At 41.1% G+C, this 27,446-nt stretch overlaps 1 long non-coding RNA gene across 3 annotated transcripts in view; it reads right to left on the bottom strand.

The window, feature by feature from the left end:
- The window catches only part of LOC123455571, a 150,740-nt gene that overhangs the window by 114,852 nt on the left and 8,442 nt on the right, over nucleotides 1-27,446 (bottom strand). The window lies entirely within an intron of this gene.

Genomic DNA, 27,446 nt, shown 5'->3' with positions numbered 1-27,446 from the left:
CTGTTATTTTCTAACTCCCTAGAAGTATGGACACATCTTATATGCTGCCCCCACACATTCACAAAAGCATGCTTCCTTCCCATCCTGGCACTCTGGCTACTTTAATTTCTGGCACTACTCACACACACGGGATGGCTGGCACTTTCTCTAAGGGGTGCTGCTGTGTAAGCAGGACATTAGCTCTTCCAGTGGGGTGAGGACAGGAGGAGGTGATCTGCACACTACCCACCCCAAAGGTACTCTGTGGAGCTCTAGCCAGAAAAACACACCTTTAGTAAAGATTTTCCACAACTAACACTCTTGCACAATTCTTTCTCTACATAATGGTTTTTTTAAGTACTTTTTCCCATAACTACAGCACAAACAAGTTGCCCCATGAGTCATAGAACTTGAATACACGCTAAGTCCATGTAATAATCTTGATATAGTTTGTTCCTTAGTCATTGCTGGCCCATTAGGCAAATATGTAATGTGCATTTCTTTGAAAAGAATTGGAGCCTTCATAGAAATTCCTGCTGTAAATAGACTGAGCAATAAAGTGTTCTGCAACAAGTTTAACTAAATGGGTATTTTTAAAGATAAAGAGCAGATTTACAGTCACGAATAATGAAACACCATGATCTCCACAAGTCCACCTGGGCATTGCCTGTCTTTTGAACTCCTATCTCAGCACTCAGGATGAATACTAAAGTCTTCTAACTGAGGTCATCTTTGGAAAGGGTGAATGGACAGAACATGGAGTTAAGCCTTTTAGCTCCCTTTGGCAAACTTGACCTTAGCCTTCAGGGATATACCTCCCAAAACCTCTACCAGCTGGAGACTAAGTAGGAAAGTTGATCCTCTGCCCTTATCTGCAAGTTTAAGAGGACATGATTCCAGGGCAAGATTGGACTCCTGAACCCTCTTCCTTGCTTTACAGATGTAACCACATTCATTTCCACCTCTACGAATGCCTGGGTCTTACCATGTCTCTACTAGCCCTATACTTGAGTAATATGACCCCATATTTTAATTGCCATAATATCAATAAAGATATTAAATGTAATTTTAGGTATATTCGTTGAAAATCAAATAGAGGATAATGTAGTAAAAATACTGTAGGTTGACAGCTACTATACCCAGCTTGTCTTTCTGACAAACCCTGGGTTCCTCTTTCCCTTTCCAGAGACTCAGGAGGATACTTCTTGGTGGGCCCTTCTCTGAATTCATCTGAGCTCCCCAGAGCCACTTGCATAGTAACTGCTAATGGGTTAATTTGCTGCACTGGAACTTGAAGTTCTTCGAAAGAGGGACTTCCCTTCCCCTTTACATCAACAGATCAGTGTTTTGTGCTACAGGTGCTGGGACAGACCCAAACCAATCCATCAACAGACACCTGCTGAGTATCTCTCCTTAGGCAGCTTGAGAGATACTATGGGTAAGGAAGAGTGTTGGGAAACAGCACAGGGGATACAATAACAAGCAAGAAAGGACATGTTTAGATAACGAAGTGTACACTACAGAAACATTTCAAAGGAAAGCAATTAGAAAAGCCAGAGAGAAGAATGGAAAAGGGTATCATGCATTTGCACTGCAAAAGAATAAGCTTGGGGCTAAAGAGATAACTCAGTCAGTAAAGTGCTTGTGTCAAAAGCATAAGAACTTCTGGGGAGTGATGGTGCAGGTTTTAATCCCAGCTCTGGGAAGACAGAGGTAGGAGGGTTGCTATGAGTTTGAGGCCACCCTGAGACTACATAGTGAATTCCAGGTCAGCCTGGGCTAGAATGAAACCCTATTTTGAAAAACAAACAAACAAGAGAAAAAATAGCATGAGAACCTTTGTTCAATCCTCAGAACCTGCTAGGCATGGTACTGTAGGCTTAAAATCTCAGCACTAGGAAGCAAAGACAAGTGGATCCCTGAGACTCATTGGCCAGTCAGTCTAACATAATTAGCAAGTTCTAGGTAAATGAGACACCCTGTCTCACAAAAAAGGGGGAAGACAGCACATTAGAAACAATGGTCGTGGTTGTCCTCGAGCCCCCACATGCATACATGTGCACATGCACCCACACACAAGCCAGTCGTGAATGGAAAGAGAGGAACTGGAAACAGAACACCATGAACTGAGAGGCAGTGGAACATAGAGGTTGTGTCTCATCCATTCTCTGTGGCTATCAAAGAATACTTGGCTTTGGGTAATATGTAAAGAAAAAAAGTTTCTATTTGGCTCTCAATTCTAGTGGCTGACGAATTCACACAGAACTATACCAGTGTTCTCCTGAAGCCCTTCCACTTCATTCTGATATGGTGGAGAATGAAAAAGGAACACAGACACAAGACACAAAATAGCCTTGCTTTGTAGAGCCTACTTCCATAAAACCCTCATTGTACACCACCTCTTAAAGGACCCACCATTTCAGAAACACTAATCTAGACCCAAACGGCAATGGTACCATAAAATTCTACTTCCTAAAAGGCAGACCAAATGGCTGAACCTTCGCCAGGCCCTTACAGGAAACACCTGAACCACAAGACACTAGAGAGGGTAGGATCAAGTCTAACCTAAATCCTCTACATCTTCCCTCCTCCCCTCTCCCTCTCCCTCTCTCTATCTCTCCTCTCTAACTCCTATATATCAGTTAGCTTTTTTCCTCATTTTCTCAGGGGGCACTGACCTGTAACTCCCAGTACCAGCATGGGGCTATCACCCACAATGAGCTTTTGATCAGAGAAACCTACAAGGTTTTCTAAAAGGATGACAGATTTCTGTCAGAGTACTTGATGACCCACCAAAGGTTAGTGGTAAGACCCCATTGCTGAAGACACCATATGCAGCTGACACGTAAAATGGAACAGCACGGCTGGAAGCCAGGAGAGAGTCAGTCCCCAGACAGTCAGTGTGTCTGGTGCCAGAAGGTGCTACATGGGCAACTAGGGGAAATGACAAATATATGTCCAAGCAACTCATGATCCAACCTACTTAGCAGCAAATAACCTGGTGTGATGCCCACACAAGTGCAATGGTGGCACACAGCCATGGTGGGGAACCAACTGCTCTTGATTTGGCTAACTGGTCCCCTCAGTGGTACGAGACCCATAGTTGGAGCTGGGAAACCATATCCAAACATAAGACCACTCTCCAATATCAAGCTACCATCAATCATGGGCTACAAGAGGGCCTACACCTATTAAACTCTCTATAAAAAAAAGTAAGGGCAATCTCATTTGTCCTGGTGTTAACTTACTCTCCGTTGGAGAATCTGCTTCTCTTTTTCAGATAGATGAAGATCCTAAGGAGAGAGCCACCCCATCATATCTCAAAAGGGCTCCAGCTGAAACTAAGGTAAATTGGCAAAACAAGCAAGGGTGCTGTTTTCCTGAAGAACCGGATAACAGCACAAGGAGGAAGAAGACCAACAGAGAAAAATCAATGCCTACCAAATCAGAGAGCCAGAGCCCCAGAGGCACCCAACACCTCATCACTGAAGCAGACCAAAAATGAACCCAACATGTCTCAGGGAAATTTTGCAGAAGAGGGGGTGGAAAGAATGTCAGAGTCACATGTTGGGTCATGATATACAGAGACATTTATTATACCAATAACTGTGTATTAACTCCACAATGCATGACCCATATATCTCAACAAGGAGGGGCCAATGGTGGGGGGTAGGTCATGGATGAGCCTAATAATGGTACCAAACTGCCTGTACTTGCAGAATAGAAAACTAATAAAAATAAATAAATAAATAAAATAAAGGACCCACCACTTCAAACACTGCAATACTAGTGTCCAAACTTCTACCACCAAAATCTTTGGTGCATCACATCTAAGCTATAGAAAATGATCCAGATTGTTGGACCTTAACATAGTCATTGCACTTCTTACTATGTGAGATCTATCAATATCATACTCACTTTCTGACTTTTTTCTCTATTAACTGAAATAAGAAAAATAATAATGATGTCTGTGGCAACATTAAAGAGATATCGTAAGTCTGATTATAGGGAGTTTGGAAGACCAAAATTATGCTTAAACGCTAATTTGGAAGAAACCTGAAGTTTTGGGAGGTGTTGTCCTTACCTTTGAGAAAAGAAAGAGGTGAGCCTGCCATCCTGTATGGAACCTCCTCATGCCATTCAAGAGGGTTCCAATGCCTGCCCAAGTTTAACATGTCCCTTCCAAGTACAGTAACATGTCTTGTGGGAGTTCCCACAAATTAAGCATTTCCTCTAAACCTTTGGCAGAGCTGTAATTACTCAGTGGGTTTTTGTTTTGTTTCTATTAACCAAGAGTAATGAAATAGGTTAAAGTAATTGAAGCTCTTCTCACCTCTCACTTGACTCCATGATCAGCTCAGGTGACATGTTCTTGTGCTCTTCATGATGTGTTATCTGTCTATCTATCTATCTATCTATCTATCTATCTATCTATCTATCTATCTATCTATCATCATCATCATCGTCATATATCTCTGTAAGTGGGTGGGAGGAGTGTGGTAGAATGCATATATGTACTATGGAAAGAACCTAGGGCATTGCTAAGCACTGCACCATTGAGCTATATCCCAGCCCTTTTTGCCTTTTTGAACTTTTTATTTTGAGATATCATCTCACTAAGTTGGCCATTCTAGCCTTGAACTTTCCCTGTAGTCTATACTGGCTTGAACTTGTGTCATCACTCCTAAACATATACTGTAAGCATCCCAGGTAAAGCTACTCACCACAATTCTGATACTTCAAGACAAAGCCATCATTTCTTTCATTTGTCTTTGTGATTAGAATATGAACTTACCCAGAGTATAAATGATTTCTTACTCTTCTCTTCCCCTGCCTACAGAGTGGAAAAATTAAGTTGGCCTGTCCACAAAAGGCACTGAATTTGGCTCCTTTGACCAAGCAATGGAAGCCACTAAAACAGTCTTAAGTGGCATATATCCGACAGACACAAAGACATTTTACCTGGGCTCAGAGGATGTGTCTTGGAGGAAAAGACTCCCTCTAGGATGTGCAAAAAGACCTTCCACATCTGGGCACAGTGATACATACAACATATTCTAAAAGGCCTCCTTATGCTTCCTACATCACCACAAGTGATAGTTAATCAGCCAACTAGATATTGGATTTCAATTCAAAATTGCTTGATGTATTTTCCACAAAATTAGTTATGATTCTGAAATTTTCTCTTCTGACTCAAAGCATCACCCTTTCCCCAGTGACCCAAGCTATCATGGGCCTCTGTCCTTCAGCTTAACCAGTGTCAAGAGTAGCCATAAAGCCCAAACCCCACTTCCTAGATGCCTCTGGCATCCATCTCCTCTTTGGCTTCATCATTCGCCTGGGTCACTGCAGCCACTTTCATCTCACCTCCACATCACCATCAAAGTGTCTATCTATCCAAAACCCTCAGTGGTCACCCATTGCAGAAAAGAAGTCCAAACCCCAAACTTGCATTCAAGACCATGAACCCATATTGCCTAATGCTCCCATTGTCTCTTTCACATTCCCCAAGATCAGCCTCCCTGCCAAGGCACACAAGGAGAGAGAGAGCATGCATTCATAACAACAAGATGCCTGCCTTCTTGTCTCCTGATCTTGGGACAGTGCAGTGGGCAAGGATGTGCTGCTAAACATGCAAAGAGATGGAGTCTAACACCCCCAGAGGATTCTCCTTTATTTTTAAAGCTCTTTGTATTATTGTGTGTGGGTGATAATAATGAGTGTGTGTGTGTGTGTGTGTGTGTGTGTGTGTGTGTGTGTGTGTGTGTGTTCAGGTGTATGTGTGGAGGTTAGACAACAACCTCTGGGGTCAGTCCTCATCTTCCACCTTATTTAAGGCAGGCTCTTTGCTATTGACTGCTGCATACCCCAGACTAGCTGGCCCACAAGTTTCTGGGGATTTGCCTGTCTTTGCCTCTCATCTTGTCATAGGCATCATGGGATCATAGATGTATGCTACCATGGTTAGCATTGTGTGGGTTTGGGAAATCTGAACCTCATGCTTAAATAGCAAACACTTTACCCACTTGGCCATCTCTCCAGAAATGGGACTCTCCTTTATAAGAGAAGCCTTACTCCTGAGCCCAAATCCTGATTGTTCATGGGAACCTGCATAATCTAAAATGCATCAAACTAATTTTCCATAAAGTAGTAATGACCTCATACTAATATTAATTAAAATTCTTCCTGTTTTGTTTCAAAATCAAAATCTTATACTGAAGAGAAACTAAAAAAGACACTAAATGGTGGAAAGGCCTCCTATGTGCAAGGATTAGGAGAATTAATATTGTTAAAATGTCCATATCACTTAAATGATCTACATATTCGATGCAAGGTTCATCAAAACTCCAGTAATATTCTACACAAAGTTGGAATCCTAAAATTTAGGTTATATAAAGGAATCCAAATTGCCTAAATAATCCTAAGCAAAAAGAGGAATGCTGGAATCACTATAGTATATGCTTTCAAACCTTCATTACAGACGCATTGTAATAAGACTAGCATATTAGCATGAAGACAGACCCACAGTCCATTATAACAGAAGGTGCAGAAGTAAATCACATCTTCAGCCAACTAATTCTCAACATAAATCCCAGAAATCTGCATTGGAGGAAAGGAGGTCTCTCCAATAAATGATGCCAAAATACTAGATATTTGTGTATAGAATTCTGAATGAGATCCCTGAGTCTTACCATATACAAAAATTAACTCAAAATGGGTCAAAGACCTTAATAATAGACCTGAAAATTTGAAGCAACTAAAGCAAAACATAAGTAAAACACTTCAAGATACTGGCACAGGCAGTATTTCTTGATTTCCTGGATGAGTCCCAGTAGCTCAGGAAAGAAGAGCAAGAATTGATGAATGGCTTCGATGAAACTTAAAAGCTTGTGCACAGCAAAATAATCAACAGAGTGAAGAAACTGCTTACAGCATAGGAACTAATATCTGCCAGCTATTTATTTGGTAAAAGATTAATATTTGGAATATATAGGAAAAAAAACAGCAAAAACTCATCTAATCAACTAAATGGAAATGACCTCAAAAGATACTTCATAAAAGGTAAATACAAATGGCCAATAATTATTCAAAAAAGCTAAACATATTTAGCCATAATGGAAATAAAAAGCTATACGCCATCAACAGATGAACAGATAAAGAAAATATGGCATATATACAAAATGGAATATCATGCAACCAGAAAGAAAAGTTAAGTCCTGTCATTCACAGGAAATGAATGGAACTAATTTTGAGTAAAATTAACTAGACACAGAAAAACAAGTATAACATGTTTTCTCTCATTTATGAGAACTGAAAAACAAAGTAAAACCACAAAAATTACCTGAAAGCATAAGAGGTGCTCTTAAGATCTAGGAAGGTGGTCAAGGAGAAAGGGGAAAGAAAAGAGAAGAGAAGAATTGGAGAAGAGAGATAGGACATGGCCAAACATATGCATATATGTCAAGGCCACAGTGATAACCACTGATTTGTACAACTTATATAATTATAAAAATAATTTCTAAATCCACAGAATATAATATGTGGGGGCAACAATATAGACAGATACAGTCCTTATACATTGCTAGGGGAAATATAAAATGATGTGGCCTCTGCAAAAAACAGTATGGGGTTTCCTAAAACAAATGAAAAAATGGAATTATCACCTGGCCCAGCAATTCCATTTATGGGTATGTACTCATAAGAATTGAAAACTATCAGGACTGGAGAGATGGCTCTGTATTAAAGATGTTTGTTAGCAAGGCATGGCAGTCTGGGTGCCATTCCCCAGTACCCACATAAAGCCAGATGCACAAAGAAATACATATGTCTAGAGTTTGTTTGCAGTGGTGACAACCCTGGCATACCCATTTTCTCTCTCTCTCTCTCTCTCTCTCTCTCACACACACACACACACACACACACACACATTTTAAAAAATAAAACCCTATTAAAAATAATTGAAAGCTAGGAGTTGGAGATATTTGTGAACCCGTACGTATGGCAACATTATTCACAACAGGCAGGAGATGGAGGCGGTGCAGTGCTCATCAATGAGTGAGTACACTGATAAAACATCACCTACTACTCTGCTTTTATTAGGAGGGAAATTCTGACACATGCAACAACTTGGATGAAACCTGAGGACATTAAGCTCAGTAAAATAAGCCAATAAGAGGAGGACAAATAGTAATGACTCTACTCATATCTAGACTAGCTAAGTATATAGATACAGAAAATATATGAGGGGTTTCCAGGAGCTTGGAGAGAGAAAAATGAAAACAGAGCTTCAGTTTGGGGTGATGAAAACATTCTGGAGCCAGATGGTCATGATGGTTATACAATGAATAGGCTGACTGATGTCTCTGAACTGTGCACATAAAGTGATTTACATGGTGAATTCTCTGTTATGTGTATTTTACAATACACAAAGATATTCAAGAGATAGACTCAGAAGCATTTGTGTCCAGAGGGGACAAAGTCAAGTTCCTTATTACAGGTTTTTATGGAACCTTCCTTCAAATTAGTCCGAGAACCTTTTCAGGACCATCAGTAATGTTCATTTTTGCTATTGTTCTTGAACTCTCAAGGTGAGAGCATATGTTTGTTTTGCTGACTCTTCTACCAGCATCAAGCAAGAAAGAGCTGTTGCATAGACCCTGAAGCCATGGGAAGAGCACATCCAAAGTCATAACTGACCACACAATGCCAAATGCACACAACTCCAAACTGAAACTCTGTCACTATTCCTCTGTTTGTCACTATTGCTCTGTTTGTAACTAACACAGCTTTTCCCAAACCTTAGTTGCCCAATATGACAGCCACTAGCCATGTGGGATTATTTAAATTTACACTAATTGTTAAATGAAATTAAGAAGGCTCAGTCTTCTAACTACATTTCAAGTGCTCAAGAGTCACCTATAGTTTGTAGGTATATATTGTATAGCTCAGGACTAGAACATTCTGTAGCTGCAGGAGATGCTACTGAATAGCCCCACCTCTCCTGAAGGAAGAAGAATAGGAAGCTACTCCAGGCTGTTTTGTTTTGTTTTGTTTTTTGACGTAGGGTCTCACTCTCGCCCAGGCTGCCACCACACCCAACTACTCCAGGCTTTTCTTCAGGAACACATCCTCAAGTCTGCTTCAAGGAATGACTATAAGGGCTCAGCATTTTGGAGTTCCTGAATAACCCTTTGTGATGGTATGAATAAAATGTCCGCCATCAACTCATGTGTTTTGAATACTTGGTCCCTGGATGGTGACAATTTGAGAGTTGGAGTCTTGCTAGTGGAAATATATCACTGGAGTTAGGCCTTGGGATTTTGTAATTCAGGACTTAGCTTGCTCTTGCTGCTTCCTTCCAGCAGCTATGACCAGGTGTGACACTCAGTTGTCTATCCTTGGCATCATGAAGCTTCCCCTTGAAACTGTAAGCCAAAATAAACCCTCTGCTTTTGGAATAAGCTGCTTCTGGCCTGGTGTTTGTCCCAGCAACAAGAAATTAACTGCTATAGACCCCTCATGAACTTCAGAATGTGGCCACAGCTAGCCAGGAAGAAAGGGGATTCTCCTGAGAAACACCTCCCAGGTGAAGCCTTATTTCATAAAAAGATTAAGAAAATGTAGGCTCTGGACATACATGGGAACAAAGTGAAAACATGGTTGGGATTTACTGGACAGCTGGGCCTCTGTAGACTGAAGAGATGGTAACAGGATGGTTTAATCAAGGGCTTCTCTGTGGTAGCTGCACATGAGAACCCTTACAGATGGCCAGGCTTCCTTCTGGGCCAGGGTTAGAATTCTGGAGCAGGGCACAGACATTTGACTACATGTCAGAGTCCCTGATGATTTACACATGTGCAAATGTGCCCCAATGTACAATGACTTAGTGATTTTTTCACTTTAGTAGTGTCGACATGATACCTATTTAGTTAGAAACCACAAGTGGAATTTTGCATTTGGATCTTTTCCTAGGATGTCAACATGTGGTACTAACCTCTATCAATGCTGGGCAGTGACACTCGAGATCACAAAGGGAAACAGCTGCTCTCCACAATGTATTGGCTGCTGCTCAGCTAAGTATGGTGCTTCTGATTAATTTTAAATTGATCTTACAAACATTTTGATGACATTTAAATTGCAACTTTCTTCTGAAAGTTACCAGATCTATAGGTGAGCGATAGCCATCCCAGATCTCTTTACTCTCTACCCACTACGTCAGCCTATGGCCGCTCATCACTGGAGAGCATGACCCTTCTGCTTGCCATGCTTTCCATAAGTTTGACATGTAGTTTGCATACATGGTTGAATCTATTACCAAAATGTCCATGTAAGCAGTGATCAGCATTTATTTATGCCTCAAAAGAAACTATAAATAACTTGTATTCTCTCTACTTGTGGAAACTATTTTAAAAAGAGCTGAGTTGTATAAATACTAAATACCCTCCCGGTCCTTGTAATGTAAATAAAAAGTACCAGCATTTAGGAAGACTGTCGTGTGTGTGTGTGTGTGTGTGTGTGTGTGTGTGTCTTTTCAAACTAAAAATTCCCATGGATTGTGGTCCCAATAGTACATCATTACCTCTGTTCATCATTACCCCTGCTCAGACAGCCCAGATGATGACAGATGATCCCTTCCCACCTACTGGTCCTCTGCTTCCCAGTCAGTCCTAGCCTCTGAGGTGGCTTCTATTAGAACCTCCACTGTGCAGAAAAGATAAGTACGACTTCCCAGAGGACATGTTGATTTGACTAAGGTCACCTAGGTTCTAGAGTGACAAGGCTGATATTTAAATTCGCACCCACCTACCTATTTGAGCCCAACTCTGAATCACCAAGACTGACTGCCTGTGTCAGTCCTAGAATATCTCTTTCTATAACATTCCTAGGATAGCCAGTTTTCCCAATCTTTCTGTTCTCAATTTTCTTATATACCTGACTTTATCTCTTAAACCTCCTTCACATACTTTAAAATATAATTCACAAGTCCCCTCCCCTACAGTTAAGCCCTCTGCTTCTTGCTCCTGGTATCCACATATTCTAACCCTGTTTTATGTTATCTGAAATCATAAAATCACCCAATCAGACCACCATCCAAAGGAAAGTTCACTGCTCCAGCTCAGAGCAGATCTGCCTCTCAAACCACTGGTTCTGGTTTAGATGAAAACTTCCCTCAGTCAAAAGTTACCCACATGATAAGCCATTCCCATTGCAATACTCAAATCCTGCAATAACTAGGTGCTCCACAGAAACAAAGCACATTTATGGCCACACGGACTTCAAGGGTTTCTTAGAGAAGGTTCTCCAATCCATCACATTCAACTCTAAATATAACCTCCAGTACACATTACTAAGACTTGGACAGAAGTGATCAAGCTCGGTCTCCAGGAGCATGAAAGTTATTCATTTTAATCATTGGACAGTTGTTCTCAACTCAAGACAGACTAGCACTGAACACTTTCATTACCCCAGGGAAACCTGATCCTCAACAGAACATTAACAGAAAGGCTAAATATAGTTCCTCTGTGGCTGCAGGAACCTTCTTATTCTGACCTCCCAGAATGTTACTGAATACTTTGCATTTCAGATCATAAAATTGCAAAGCCAAACATTGTAAGGATCTTTACTTAGTGCATATGTGTGTCCACATGTGTGTGAGGGTTGCACATGTGCATTCATAGAAGTAGGTTTCAGAGGACAACCTTAGTGTCATTCCTCAGATTCAACACCCAGCTCTTCTTGAATCAGGGTCTCTCATTGACCTGGAGTTCTCCAGTGAAGCTAAACTGGATGGCTAGTGAGCCCCAGCGATCCTCCCATCTCCTCCTCAATACTGGGATTATAGATGTGCATCATCATAGCCCATCATTTTGTGTGGGTACTGGGTATCAAACTCAGGACCTCATGACTAAGCCTACCAAGCTATCTCTTTAACCCATTGAGAAGTCAAACTTACTCACTTTAAGAGTAGCTCCATTTATGCATCTGCTTTAACTGTCATGTGTCAGAACTTGTGAAGGTCAAATGTTTGTGTGCACACCTAAGCACACATTCCCACACAAATACATGGTCCTCTATCCTTAAAGACTTCACTGGTAAGAATGGTATTATAAGCACATATGCTTTAGGGTACAGAGGGTTGACCCTGTATTCTAACCAGAAACAGCTTTCAGGTAAGGGACTCTGGACTAGATACATGTAGTCCTCTAAAATCCACATTGAAATGCTAGCCCACAATCTGGTGATACTGGGAGGTGGAGTCTTTAAGAGGTAATGAAGTCAAAAGGTTAAACCTTTCCTGAATGGTCCTTATAAAAGGGACTATAGTGAGCTCTCCCATCCTCTTTCCATCTTGAGAGATCACAAGAATGAAGTAGCCAACAAACCAGGAAGCCCTCATCATCCTGGACACAGAACATACTATACCTGGAACCCAGCATCCAGAGCTGTGAAAAGTGCATTTCTCTTGTTTATAAGCTACTGTGTATGTTATGGCATTTGGTTAAAACTACCCATGAGAAGGCAGTAGAGACATCTGATTTCTACCTGGCACAAATCATGGGAGAAAAGACCATTCAAAGTTACCTGAATAACTGAATCCACAGGGGAGTGTTTACCCAAACTACATTGAAGATAAACAGAACTGTTGTATGCAAATCTGTATAAATAATGAAAGAAGCCACTTGCCTGTCTTTCTTCCTTCCTGTTACCTGGACTGTGGGAATGAGGGCTGAGGCACTAGCCTTCACTGTTGGTAATGAGGTGGGAAATGATAGAACAGAAGGCTAGTGTCCGTGTCTTTGAGGACTTAGAGTAATAGCCATGTCCAAAGTGGATTTTCTCCTTCACCCTTGCTGAGGACACATCCAACATTACATTGGATTCCCTTGTTAACCTGAGCTTTCTAGATTTTGTAGCTAATCTTATTCCTACCTAAGATAGACAACAACAATGTGGACTATTGCTTTCCCTAAATTAAGTATTTGTTATCTGCTTAAGGGTCATGCTGATTAGCAGAATGGAAGAGGCTGCCTGTGCACTGGGTGCCTTTCATGCTTTCCAGAGCACACTTCACTGTCGGGAGGGATATCCACAATAGAAAGCAGCGTAGTTTGCAGCTGAATAAGCAAAGTGTCCAGTCCCCATCAGTAATGTGCTGGTTTCTCAGGGCCAATTTATGGCTTTTGTTATGCATCATTAAATACTAACTACAACTCCATCAATCTTCTGGGCCACACAGACCCAGAACTCCTTCCTAGCTGGCACATCTGCCTCTCCACTGAGACCATAGAAGCCTTCACATCTTACACATGTCTCCTTAAATGACAAGGCCCTTCTTTCATTAATGACCTGACTGTATTGTTAGTATTTTCCCTTCCTGTTGACTGATTCTAATGAAGATCCAAAGAGCAGTGGAAATTCTGTGATGGCACTGTATGGACAGAACCCTAATAAGTCCTCTGACCTGTGACTCAAAGCATTCTGAAATTGACCCGCTTGCACCATGCTACATTGTCTTTTTATTTAATCTGCTTCCTAGGAGTACTAATTTCTATAAACTTGGAGCTGATATTCTGAAAATGCTCTTGGTACTGAGCATTTGTTTTGTGCTCCAAAATGCCTGGACAAGGAAGAGAACCACAAAGTGACCCTTGCTCTCAGGTCCCCAAATGACAGCTACACATATTTCCTTGTGATTTTAAGAAAAGCACATAATTGTCACTTAAAATATGAATTCTCACTGAATATTAAACCAAAAGTAAGAATCAGAAATTATAAATCTGTTTAAATGAAAATTTATGTATAATAATAATATGGTTATCATCACTGAATTTCAAATGACCTTTTTCACTCACGGCAACAGATAGCATGGCTGTAATAGACAGAATGACAGTCACATTGAAGCAGCCCAACCCAGACTTGACCAAGTACTCACTAAGACTTAAGTAAAACTTCTCAGTTTATACCAATTTGTACTTCTTTCAGACTGGAAGGCAAAGCAATCAAATGATTTAACAGAAAACCACAGAGGCAAATTTTAACTCCCCCAGCTAATAAGCCAGTGTCCCTAGCCAGCCAGGTCTTTGCTGAAAATTCTCACGACAGAAATGGCACTGGCAATGCTCATCTCCAGGCCACTTGAGTAGAGTAAGATGCACTTGTGAGGGTGCCCAGCACAAGTCAAGACTTCTGTGCTCCAGAAAGACTGCAAATCTGAGACTCGCCCTGTTGTTTAAATGTAGTACCAGTGAGTGAGAAAATGTGGTGTCAATGGCTACCTATATGCTCTAGAAAGCTAACCAAAGGAATTTACACTGACCCTGCAGGAAATTAAATAATGGATATATTTTCAAATGAAAATCCAATATCAAAGAATAATGATGACAATAAATGTGTGTTCAATACTTACTATGTGCCAGACATGTTCTAGATATGTTGATCCCATAGGAAAGTGTTATTATCACCATTTCACAAGCATAGGTACACATTTACTAAAAGTGATAGATTCAGGAAAAGATTAGGAAAATCCCAGAGTGCTTGGGTCTAGGAGGGAAGAAGACCAAGTCTTGGACCACCTTGAAACTACCCATCCCAGGTAGCCTTCCCAGTAGGGTCCCTGCAGGATGAGTGGCAGAGATGCTCTGATGCAGGTGAGACCTTCCCCTATACAATCAAGTGTCAGACAGCATTAACTATAAACAACTCCAGGTATGAGGGAAATCTGTAAGGTATTTAGGAAAAAGAATGAAGGGGCCAAATCTGTGAAGCTGAAAGCAAACAGCTAGTAAAATACATTAGACAAGAAGAACTTTTCCTCATTGATACATTTTCCAGAGTCCTCTTTCAATCTGCGCTTTGAGGGCTCTCCAGACTTCAGACAAAGCATTTGCTTCAGTATTTGTCAAACCCAAACAGCCATATGCTATTTTCTTATGCATGTATATTGGTGTTCAATTATAAGAAGATACAGATACCTATCAGATTCCAAAATGACCTGTCAGTTGACAAGGTGAAGGATCTGCTCCAGACCTCCCCTACTGGGAGACAGATGGTGTCTCCCCAGGATGCAGCTCCACTCAGGCCCTTCCCTAAGGCTGACTCAAGCCTCTTCCACCTCCAGGAAGGCTAAGGCCAGCTATTCTGGGAACCCAGTCACAGAGTACAATCAATGCAAGACCCCTGAGCATACAGCAGGTTGAGGAAGCTGTAATCCCTGTGCAGCTCTCTCCAGAGAGAGGCAGGAAAGCTGAGGCCAGATCTGCAAAGGAGACAAAGGCCAGTCCTCACCCTCCCACCACAGTCTTTCATCCCCACATTCATGAGAAAGATGGAAGCACACTAAAGTGAAGCAAGTGGTTTAGGATGTTCTGCCCACACATGCCCACCTCCATTTGCACCCCACTCTGCCCCAGTTCCCTCTATTCTGCCTGGACAGACTACTCAGCCCTCTATGCTATTTCCTTTCTTGGTGTGGGCCCACGAACCTATGCATAAGAAACCCCAAATGTCCCATGAAGCGTGTGATGCCACATGCAGTGGAAAGCCACCTCCTGGCATCATGAAGTCAGCTTACTTCAGCTTGCTGAATCACCAGCAGTCTTTTCTCCATACCTCATTTGAGAAAGAATAGACTAGATAGACTTAGAAGATAAATGGGGTTATCATAATGACTTATTTTTTGTTGCAGTCCCTATGTGTATAAGATTGAAATTTAAAATGGCATATCTTCATCCGGAAACAACTTATAAAGGCATATGTAGGACTGCCCTGGAGCTCATGTTGTTGATGGCCTTCTGATAAGATGTGAAGTCCCTGGAAAATAAAGCCAAAAACATAGGGGACAGAGCACCTGAATTTGGATCCTTGATGTGCTGTGTATCCCTAATTGCTGTAATTTAGATCTTGAATATCCCCAATAGGCCCCCATGTTGAAGGACTGGTTCCCAACCCATGATGCAATTGAGATGTAGTAAAAAAAAAAAAAAAAAAAAAAAAAACTTTAAGAGGTAGAGCTACTAATAGGGAGCTAGAAACATGTCTTTGAAAGGGGGCTGCGGTAGCCTGGTCCTAGCTGCCCATTCATTTCCTGGCAATGAGTTAATTCTGCTCTGCCACACTCTTGTTGAGCACCACCCACATGTTCCTACCATGCTGTGTGTGCTGCTAGTCAAAGTCACAAAGCAATAGGTCAACGGATCATAAGCTAGAACCTCTGAAACTAGAACAAAAATAAATATTTGTTCTTTTTATTTTATCTATGTTTATGTTTGTGTGTGAGCAAGTGCACACATGTGCATATGTATATGGAAGTCAGAAGACAATGTCATTCCCTTCAGGTGCCATCCATCTTTTCTTTTTTAATTTATTTTTATTAGACATGGACATATTTAGTATGTAAATAATACGTGTTAGTACCAACCTTTTTTTCCTGCCCCTTTTATGAAGAGGCCTTAGACTTTGGGGATGCAGGACAACCCCATGGGAATTATGGGTCATGCATTATGGGGGCAGCAGTCAGTCATGGGGGAGAGGCAATGTGTCTGTGCAAAATGTACCAACTTGTGGCTCTAACAATATTTCTGCCCCCTCTTCTGCAAAATTCCCTAATCTGTGTGGGGTAAGCTTTAAGTCTACTTCAGTGATGGGCTCTTAGGAGCCTCTGGATCTCTGGCTTGGTAGCTATTGAGTGTCCTTGGTGTCTATCTCCTTCACCATTGTCCTGATATCAGGTTCATAAAGAAAGCAGCACTCTTGCTAATTTCCCCAGTTCCTCTGTGGTTTCAGCTGGGGCTGGGATGGAGTATGCTAAGTTGTTTATCTCCTCAGGTCCAGCTCCCATCTGAAAAAAAGAGAAGCAGATTCTGTGATAGACAGTGAAGTCAGCACCAGTTAAATGGGATAACCATTATTAATTTAGAGAGAATTTAAAGGGCGTAGACCCTCTTATAGCCCAAGATTAGTGGGAGCTTGACAATGGAAAGCAGAATCTGGATATGATTGACTTGTTTCCCAGTTCCAGATACTGTTATCTTTCCACTAAGAGGATCTGTTAGCCAATCCAAGAGCACTTGGTTACCCACCATGGATGTGTGCCACTATTGCACTTAAGTGAGCATCATGTCAGGTTGCTTGCTTCTGAGTCACTTAGTCTTTGAGTAGCTTGGACAAATGTTAGCCACTTTCACCTGGTAGCTCATGTAGCACATTCCAGCACTAGATGGGCTAATTGTCTGGGGACTGGCTCTCCTCTGGATTCCAACCAGGTCTCTCCATGGTCTGTGCAGATAGTGTATGGTGTCTTCAGCAGTAGGGTCTTCCCATTCATTAACCCTGGTGTGTAAGCAAGTGCTCTGACAGAAGTCTGTCTTGTTTGTTTTGGGAGATCTAGTAGGTCTCTCTGATCAACAGCTCATTGTAGATGTAAACCACATCCTGGCACATGGAGTTACAGGCCAGCGCCAAGAGAAAAGAAAAAGAGGAGGGAGATAAATAGTACAAATTTAAGGTTAGGCTTCATCTCATCCTCTCCAGGACTTTTGATTCAGGTACTCCCCCTAAGGTCCTCTTGAGGGTTCCACCTGTTAGTCTAACTTCCAGGATATAGTATAGTACCAGTTCAATTTGGGTTCAGTTTTGTATAACCGCCCCCACTCTTCCCCTTCCCCCAAGCCCTACTCTCCTTATTGTCCAAGCCTCAAGATGCCATTCAGATATATCAGCAACTCGGGCTGATCCAGGTTAGAAACTGCAGATGAGTGAGACCGTGTGACAATTGTCTTTCTGTGATTGTGTGAGTTCACTTAGAATGATCTGTTTCAAGTTCAACCACTTCTTTACAAATTTCAATGTGTCATTTTATTTCTTACTACAGAGTAGAATTCAATCGTGTAGATATTCCACATCTTGGTTATCCATTTGCCCAATGATGGGCATCAGGATTGATTCCAGTTCTTACCTATTATTAACTGAGCAGCTATAAGCATGCCATCCAATTTTTCTTATGACAGTGTCTTTCACTGGCCTGGAGCTCACCAATCAGGCCAAACTAGCTAATTAGCAAGCCGTAAGGACTGCATGTATCTGATTCCCTAGTGCTGTAATTGTAAGTGCATGCCTCCATGCTCTGCATTTTTACATGGGTTCTGGGAATTGAATTCAGGTCCTCATGCTTGTGAAGCCAGCACTTTCCTGACCCACCTATCTCCTTAGCCTTGCATTTTCTCTTTTTAAGTTGATTCTCTCAGGCACTGTATTACAGTAACAGGAAGCTGACAACAAAGAAGACAAGTTTCAGTCTTGTTCTGTCTACCTTAAAGGGCTGTCATCAGTTCACACGGAACCATGTGTCCAAATGTGCACCTGGGAGGGCAGGGCAGATGCAAGGCATTGTGTGATTTTGACCTGTTGTGAGAAACTCAAACCAGGAAGAGAGGAGATGGATAACAGGGTTGTTCAGGAGGTCCTGAGGACACAGAGCACTACAGAGCTTTCAGATTGATGGCTGTGCAACATCCCAGATACCTTGTATCCATTCAGATGAGACTATTTGGTGCACACAGCTGCAAGATTCCTCCTACTGCTATAAGTTCAAGCAAAACAAGCAAAGAAAATTCAAGGGTTTTTTGTTTGTTTGTTTTTGTGCAGCGTCATTGGCCCTGGGGCTAGTCTTTGACAGCACCTGAGTGTCTACAGCTGACCAGTTCTTTCTGGCTCACCCCACCCCTGAAGAGCCTTGGGAACCTATGCAACCTCTTCATTACTGATGAAGCAAGCAGACTTGAAGTACACACCTCTTACTGGAGGGAACACTGCTGTTCTTTCTATTTTATACAGAGGTGTTGCAAAAGACTACTTCTAATGTCTTCTTGCATGAGTCATAGACTCAGGAATGAAGAAACACTTCTGAGTGACAAACAAGGAAGAGAGAAAAGGAAGAAAGCTATGATGATGGGTTCTTGGAACAAAACCTCAAGTCAGCTTACATGAGCAAAATCAACATGTGGATCTGTGTAGGGTGTTCTGCTAAAGGACAAAAAAAGTCATTCATTTTCTTTTTGTCTGATTAAAAAGATAATACTACATAAAAATTAATTTAAAAGGTGTTTCCCCAGAAGGAAACAATGCCAGCATTTTAAAGTATATCTTTCCAAATATGTTTCTTATACTAAATTAACAGGTGGTTGTACAGCAATGAAGGACATGTAGAGATGATATCTCGGAACCCACTTTTGTTATCTTCAATGTCCAACAGTATTGTAGTCTGATGGTCCTGATAGACAGATAAAAACAAAAACCTATAGCAATAAGTTTTTTGAAGGCCACGGGGTCATAGAGAACCTGGTAACCAGTCCAGGCAGCACTGCCTTCAAAGCTCACTGTGTATCACAGAGCATATGGCCATTATTTTAATATGCAAGTGAGTATATGTGTTCATGTCCTTTGCCCACATTTTCAATTAGAGTATTCATCTTTTTCTTTGTATATTAAAAATATTCACTTTGGAGCTAGGAAGATGGCTCAGTGTTTAAAGGTACTTGTTTACAAAGCCTGCTGGCTGGGTTACAATTCCCAAGTTACCCATGTAAGCTGGCTCTTAAAAATGACACAAGTGTCTGGCATTCATTTTCCATAGCAAGAGGCCCTGGTGTATGCACTGTGTGCTCACATGCACAAGTAAAAAAAATAAATTCTTTAAGTACATTTACAGAAAGAATATTCACTTTCTAATTTTTTTCTTTGTGGAATGTAATGACGCCTATATTTAACTTCTATCTACTAATATAATATTAGCAATAACTGCTATACTTTGAATTAAACCTGCTGTCCCCTGGAGTGCACAGCAGTGAGAAAAGATGGCTTAGCCAAGTAAATAGCATCAGATGTTGCTAGTAGCCCAGCCACAACCAAGAGGTCTGGGCAACATATCACATGGCCACGGAGAGGGGAAGAAATAATAGGCAAGAGAGTCAGTGATCCAACAGCATTGACTGCCCCTTTAGCAAGTCTCCATAAGAGGGTGGTCTCTTTCTGAGAGTTTTCTCACAGGACCTTTTCTGACAGTCTCCTAGCTTTGGCTATCGTCTCCCAAGAAATGGAGTTTTATTAAGCAGCTCAGTGTATAGTGTCCAAAATCTCTTATCCCCAAACTTAAATCACCTATGATGAAAGCAAACAAATAAGTCTTTTTCTAGAGAACACACACATGCCAACCAAGGAATGGACACGTAGTGAGGGTCCCCAGCTTGAGTTCCACCAGGCACTGAGCTGGTGGTGTGGCCATAAGCAAATTGGTTTTCAATTTCTTCACTTCAGTTCCTCATTAGCAAAGATGAGAAGATAATAACTATGTCACAGAATGATGTGAGAATATTGTGAGAAAAGGTTTATTAAGTACCCATGCTCTCCACAGCCAGGAGTGGTTAGACAGTGTCCTCAGCTCTCACCAGGGCTTACAGATCACCCATACCAAAGTCCTTGAGGGCTCTCACTAGAGAACCATAGAAGATTCTGCTAGTAAGCTAGGACTTTAGTCTATGTGTCTCCAAAGTGGATCCAAGAGACTCAGAATTCCACAGCAGGAGAGCAGGTGTGACACGGTCCCAGCCACTTCCGACCCTGTCAGTCTCAGGCACCTGTACTCTTCTACTGTAGCTTAGGCTTTGAACCTTGTTTTTATCTCAGTGGCTCCCCTGAGTTCTGTGTCCCTGGTGCCTCTGTTGTCATATATGTGCCTCTGTTGATTATACAGGACAGAAGAGTATAGTTTTAATAGGCTAATTCTAGATTTATTCTGAGTAAACTCCCCAAAACATCAGAATTCCCTGTAAGGAACAGATGAGAAAGCCATCTTCCTCACTCACTAGAATGGCTGAAGCCACCTCTCCTTGCCACATTCCTACTACAAGTCCCTAGACACCCTCCCCAGTGGCTCCCCTGTGGCTTAAATTCTGTGGATTGCAATACATTCTTCTTTCATAAAGCCCTACAGGAAGTGGGCCTGTCTGGGTGAGCTTTATTTTCTGCAAAGTATCCAACAGTCATTTAATAAGGTCCATCTTATCACCTACTTAAGAAGGAGGAAACCGATTTGTCCAGTTGAGAAGTTCCTGAAGCAACATAACTGACCAATGACCAGACCAGTTGAAGTTCGCTTCATGTAGCCCATCCACTTCCCACCATGCCAGACTTCAGCTTGCACACTTGGTGAAGTGCCCTACATATTTTCTCTTTGATTTTCCCCAAAGTCCTTCAAGGTACCACAACTCTGTTGTCCTCACCTACTGGTGTGAGGCCTAAAGGGGCTACAGGGTATACTCCCTCACTTAGCCTACAAGGGGCAGGTGGGAACTAAGACTAACATGAGCTCACTCCCCTCCAGTCAGCCTCTCGCGATCACCAGTTCTTTCTGAGAGCTCTGGGGTGCATTGTGGAAGAAGGAAAAAATATTTTTACTACTTATGTAACACAAAATAGTCAACTTAAAAATATTTCTGAATTTCTTTTTTCTGTTTTGTCTTCTTTTTTCCTTCATTCCTTTTTATACTTGGGGTAGCACTCTGGGCATCAAATGAGAAATGACTTTCTGAATAGACTTCCAATAGGTCAAGAGCTAAGGATAACAATTGACAATTGGGACTATATGAAATTAAATAACGAAAAATCAAAAAGCACAATCAAAAGAGTGATGAGAGAGTCTATAGAATGAGAGAAAATCTTTGCCAGATACTGAGCCAACCAGAGATTAATACCCATAATATACAAAGAACACAAAAAATTAAACACACAGAGAAAAACAATCCACTCAATAAGTGAATAAAGGAACTGAAAAAATTAAATTGTACAAATGAACTCACTAAAAATAAAAAACAAGCATTCCACGGTGAAAGAAATATAAGGACTAACAAATTTTAAATGCTGATCAACCTCATTGATTAAAAAAATACTCTAAGTAACGACTGGAGAGATGGCTTAGCAGTTAAGGCACTTGCCTGCAAAACCTAAGTACCCAGGTTCAATTCTCCAGGTCCCACATAAGCCAGATACACAAAGTGGCACATGTGTCTGGAGTCTGTAGTGGCTGAAGGCTCTGGCATGCCCATTCCCTGTCTCACAAATAAATAAAAATAATTTTAAAATATATTTTTAAAATACTATAAGTTAAAAAATTAGAGCCTATCATTCCTCACCTAATAAATTGTCAATGATTTTAAAGATTAGCAGGAAACAACACCCTGGACACTCATAGACCTCTATACACTATTGGTGAGAACAGTAATAGTCACCTTCTTTCTGGAGAGGTATTTAAGAATCCTTATCAAGATTTAAGCTACATTTTCTTTACCCAACAGTTCTTAACCAGAGAATGTCCAACAACAATGCAGCATTGTTTCAGCTTAAAAATTGAGAAAAAATAAAATGGCCAACAGATACATGATAAAATTATCAACAACCTTATACACCAGGAAATTATAATTAAAACACATTGAGAGCCGGGCATGGTGGCACATGCCTTTAATCCCAACACTTGGGAGGCAGAGGAAGGAGGATTGCCATGAGTTCAAGGCCACCCTGAGCCTACATAGTTAATTCCAGGTCAGCCTGGACCAAAGTGAGACCCTACCTCCAAAAACAAAAAATAAATAAAAAATAAAAATAAAAAACACATTGAGATTCAAACTCAGTGGTCAAAATGGATATTCTCAACAAAACAAATAGCAACTGTTAGGGAGGACATGGCTAAGGAATGACTTTTACTTACTTTTGGTAGAAACTTAAATTATTCCAACCACTATGGATTCAGTATGCAGATTCCTCAAAAAAAACAAAAATCCAACTCTCACATGATCTAACCACACCAGTCATGGGTATTCACCCCAAAGAATCAAAGTCGGCTTGCTATAGAGATGTCTACACACCTATGTTCATTGTAGCACTACTCAAAATTTTCAAGTTATAGAATTAGCCTAGGTGTCCATCAAAAGATGAATGGATAAAGAAAAGTGAAATTTTGCTCCATTTCACATGAGAGTAATAAGCCAGCCATAAATAATAATAAAAATATGTTGCTTACATAAAAATGTTAAGTGAAGCCGGGCGTACACACCTTTAATCCTAGCACTTGGGAGGCAGAGGTAGGTGGATCGCTGTGAGTTCAAGTCCATCCTGAGATTACATAGTGAATTCCAGGACAGCCTGGGCTAGAGTTAGATTCTACCTCAAGAAATCAAATTAAAAAAATGTTAAGTGAAGTAAGTCAGTTCCATGGAGACAATTATTGCATGTTTTCTCTCAGATGTGAAATCTGGGGATAAAAAAAAAAAAGGACAAGAAAGTAAAGATGCAGAATTAGTATTAGGAAGGATTAGATCCCTATAAAGATAAAAGAGACCCCAGGTCAGTAAACTCCAACTCCAGGTCCTTGCCCAAGATAGCAAAGAATTGAAAATGAGGACTCAGAGAAAGGAAATTTATGAATTATGAGATTAGTTTAGGGAAAGTAAACAAGGAAAGAAGGCAGGAAGGCATCCAGACAAAAGGAAATCTATCCCCTTCCCAGCCTGGTTTAGAAGCAGGAGGGGAGATGGAGAAGAGCCCATCATACAGGGAGTTAAGAGAGGCGAAGGGGTCAGAGAGTCAGAGGAGCCAAGAGCTTACAGAAGGGACCAAGTGCCAAGAGACCCCAAATCAAAGGGCTCACATGTGTGCTTCCAGTCCATTTATATGAATCAAACTTCCAATTAGAATGAGCCTCATCTTCATCTTCAGACTCTGGTGTGTAAGGGAGAGAGATAATTGACTAGTGGGCTCAAGGAGCTATCTCAGGAGGGGATAGCCCATAGGTGTGCCAAACCTCGGAAAGGGTGATGAATAAGAAAGAAGCTGTTAGCTGGGTGTGGTGGCGCACGCCTTTATTCCCAGCACTTGGGAGGCAGAGGTAGAAGGATCACCGTGAGTTCGAGGCCACCCTGAGACTACATAGTGAATTCCAGGTCAGCCTGGGCTAGAGTGAGACCCTACCTCAAAAAAAAAAAAAAAAAAAAAAAAAAAAAAAAAAAAACAGATGAAAAGAAAGAAGCTGTTGCTGAATTGTTCTTGAAGCCATCTTGGATGGCACTAGATCAGACATAGTTATAGTCCTTCCAAGGCAGGCAAGGTAGCATCCATGATTCTGTGGGCCAGTCCCTAGCTAACTACCTATCTAAAAAACAAGCTGTCTTTATCCTATCCCATAACAGTAAAAGTAGGACTACATAGGATATATAAAGGAAAAGGAGAGGGCCAGAGGGATGCCAGGACCAATATTAGCCCGATGCACAAGGGGACACATGCATCTGGAGTTCGTCTGCAGTGGCTGGAGGCACTGGCATGCCCATTCTCTCCCTCCCTCCCTCTCTCTCTCTCTCTCTCTCTCTCTCTCTCTCTCTCTCACTTTCTCTCCTCTTTCTCTGTCAAATAAATTTAAAAAAAAAAGAAATGAAAAGGAGAAAGTGGAGGAGAGGAGATGAATATGATCAAAGTCCATTATACACATGTATGGAAATCCCATAATGACCCACCTCACTTTGTACAATTGATACTAAATAATATATCATAATAATAAAATGTGTAATACTAGTATTATATAAAAAATATACTAATAATATATAATAAAAAGGAAGGAAATACTTCTGAATATTTCAACAAGATGGAGTCAACACTGATCAACTCACTAGGTAATTCTGACTTCAGAAGCCTCAAAATCTCAATGGTCCTCCATAAGGTGATCACTTTGGCTTCAGAAAGAAGGCTGCTCAAAGAAGCCATCATCCCCTTTGAGGGTCAAGCCAGAGTTCAGTCTACTTGTAAACATTTCTTGATATAATTATCTTCTGAGGTCTGAATCCATGGTATAAAGGAAAAGCAAGGGCAGCTCTCAAAAAGAAATATAGTGTCTGTCGCTCTCAAATAAATAAATAAAAATTTAAAAAAAAAAAGAAATATAAAATACAGCCAAAACAAATGTTGCCTGATGAAGGATTAGAATAAACTACAAGAATATCTAGCCTCTCTGCCTCATTTAAGGGCATGAGTCAGTGAGGACAGCATCTCTGTAATGAAGCACAGCAGGATGGCTAGAATGCAACCATGTAAGCTGCTTGTGGTGGTCACCAAAGCCTTGGAGTGTTCATGCAGGAATCACTGTCTTTCTACACTGAATATGATCTTTGCAATAATCCCATAGAGTTCGTTGCCAATTAAGATTTTAAAACTTTTACTTGTTTATTATTTATTTGTTCATTCATTCCTTCATTCATCAGTGAGGGGAGAGAGAAAAAAAAAAAAGAATGGGATTTGACTCTGCACACAAACTCCAAACATATACCACTTTTTGCTTCTGGCTTTATGTGGGCACTGGGAAATCAAACTTGGGCCAACAGACTTTGCAAACAAGACCTAAACCACTGAGCCATCTGCCTGGCCCAGCAATTAACATTTGATAGAATTAATAACCAAGTAGTTTAGTGACTTTCTCAAAGATAAGCTGGTCAGTAACAAAAATAACCAGAATTTAGGGGTTCCATTAACACCTTCATACACATTTTCAACTCTCAAATTAATTTCCTTCCATTTCTCCTACATATATATGCACGTGCACACAGAGATATATGCATGCATCTATGCATAGAGACATATCTACACAAATGCCATTTATCCAGTTATTCAAATTGAACTCTGAATCCAGACATCTAAGCAAGGATAAACCAATAATTATGTGACCTTAGTTACTGTAGTGGTTGATTTCACTTCTGAATTTGATGGGATTAAGAAATATCTGGGAGGTTAGTAAAGCATACTAATGGGTGTGTCTGTAAGAGTATCTCCATAGACAATTATATCATGAGGACCATGGCCTAATGAACTCACCTTAATGGATTCATAATGTGATAACAATATTGGAAGGTGGTGAAAGGTAGGAGGTGGGACATAACTGGAGGAAGTAGTTCACTGCGGTGGTGTCATTGGGTTTTATATCTTACTCTAAACTTTTCCTGTGGTTCCCTCTGCTTACTATCCAAACTGAGATGGAGAATACCCCCACAACATGTCCTCACCCCATGATGTTCTGTCCAAGTAAAGGGGTCAAACAATGAAGGATAAAGCCCTCCAAAACTGTGAGCCAAAATAAATCTATCATCTTCTACATTGTTTTCCTAGTTATTCTGGTCACAGCTACAAAAAAATAGTTAGTGCAGGTAGCATCCTTACTATAATTAACACCTACAAACTCACTGACAGCCAGACCAGTAATAATACTGATCTACAAGCTTGTCAGCTGACAGAGTAGGCAAGCTCCACCATGATGGAGGTGCCTCACAGGTCATTTCTCATCAGAGTCCTTAAGGAAAAATAGGCTCTGCTCCCTCATTTCTGGCATCCATGCCTCCTTGGCTGTTCAAGAATAAATGAGGTGGTGCAAGGCTGGGTGAACATGCAATAAGTTCCAAATAAACAGAAAGGCAGCCAAGACTGCAATTTGCATATGATAGAGAAGTGCAGCATCCGACCTCTTTCTTTCCCAAAATCTAGGTCTCCAGTTTCCTCTTACAGAGTGAATTTTGCAATTTTATCTCATTGTTGTGCTAGGTTTGACAGTCAGCATCTAGTGTACTTCTGGAAAAGGGAAATTTCAAAGCTCCCAAAATTTACCTGGTCAGCAAGCCTTTGCCAAGGGACTCTGAGCTAACACAGTCCTTTCCTGGTTGACATCAGTAACCCAACTCTGCAATGCCTTCCCTGTGTTGCTGAAAGCATCTCACACATTCTCAAGTCATTACATCTGTGATTTCTCTCCCCAACTTAGTCACAAGGCCCTAGAGGGCAATAATTAGCCCTGTTCGGCTTCAAGAACATGTTGACCCTGTGGGAGCACAAAGTGTCTGTTGCCAGAATACCTCTCTTTTCACATTAGCTCACCCTTCCTTGGAAGAAGGCCCCTGACATTATCACTGTTCCCTATAAGTTTGATTCAGTGTGGCTAATGGCCTGGGTAAAGGGCGGGATGATCGCGACTTTTCCCTCTTCTCACATTCTGGACACCAGCTCCTCTACAGATGTCAAGAGCCTGAGGCCAGATTTCAACAGAGGAAGTAAGGCAGACCACTGAAGACCTGGTCCTGAACAGACTTGGAAGCTCTCAGGAATCTCATATGTCTTGCATATACACTGTAACTGGGGAACTATTATCCATCAGTGCAAACTGAAAGCAGTAAAAACTTAAGATGATGCTGTCTTGAAATATACATATGCTGACATTTTATCATATTCTCCCCCATGGTGGGAGTGGAATAACCCCATGGTGGGCACTACTGAAATTTCAAGAGTCCTTCCACCAGCTTCTGCTATGATTAGCACTGTGCAGATATGGCAGGACAAGAGCCCCCACAAAAATCTCCAGATATCTCCCAGGACCCCTGGGCACCCACATAAAC

This window comes from Jaculus jaculus, chromosome 17 (assembly GCF_020740685.1).
Source record: "Jaculus jaculus isolate mJacJac1 chromosome 17, mJacJac1.mat.Y.cur, whole genome shotgun sequence".
Lineage (NCBI taxonomy): Eukaryota > Metazoa > Chordata > Mammalia > Rodentia > Dipodidae > Jaculus > Jaculus jaculus.
The sequence above is the reverse complement of the archived record's forward strand: the minus strand, read 5'-3'. Positions and strand labels throughout refer to the sequence as shown.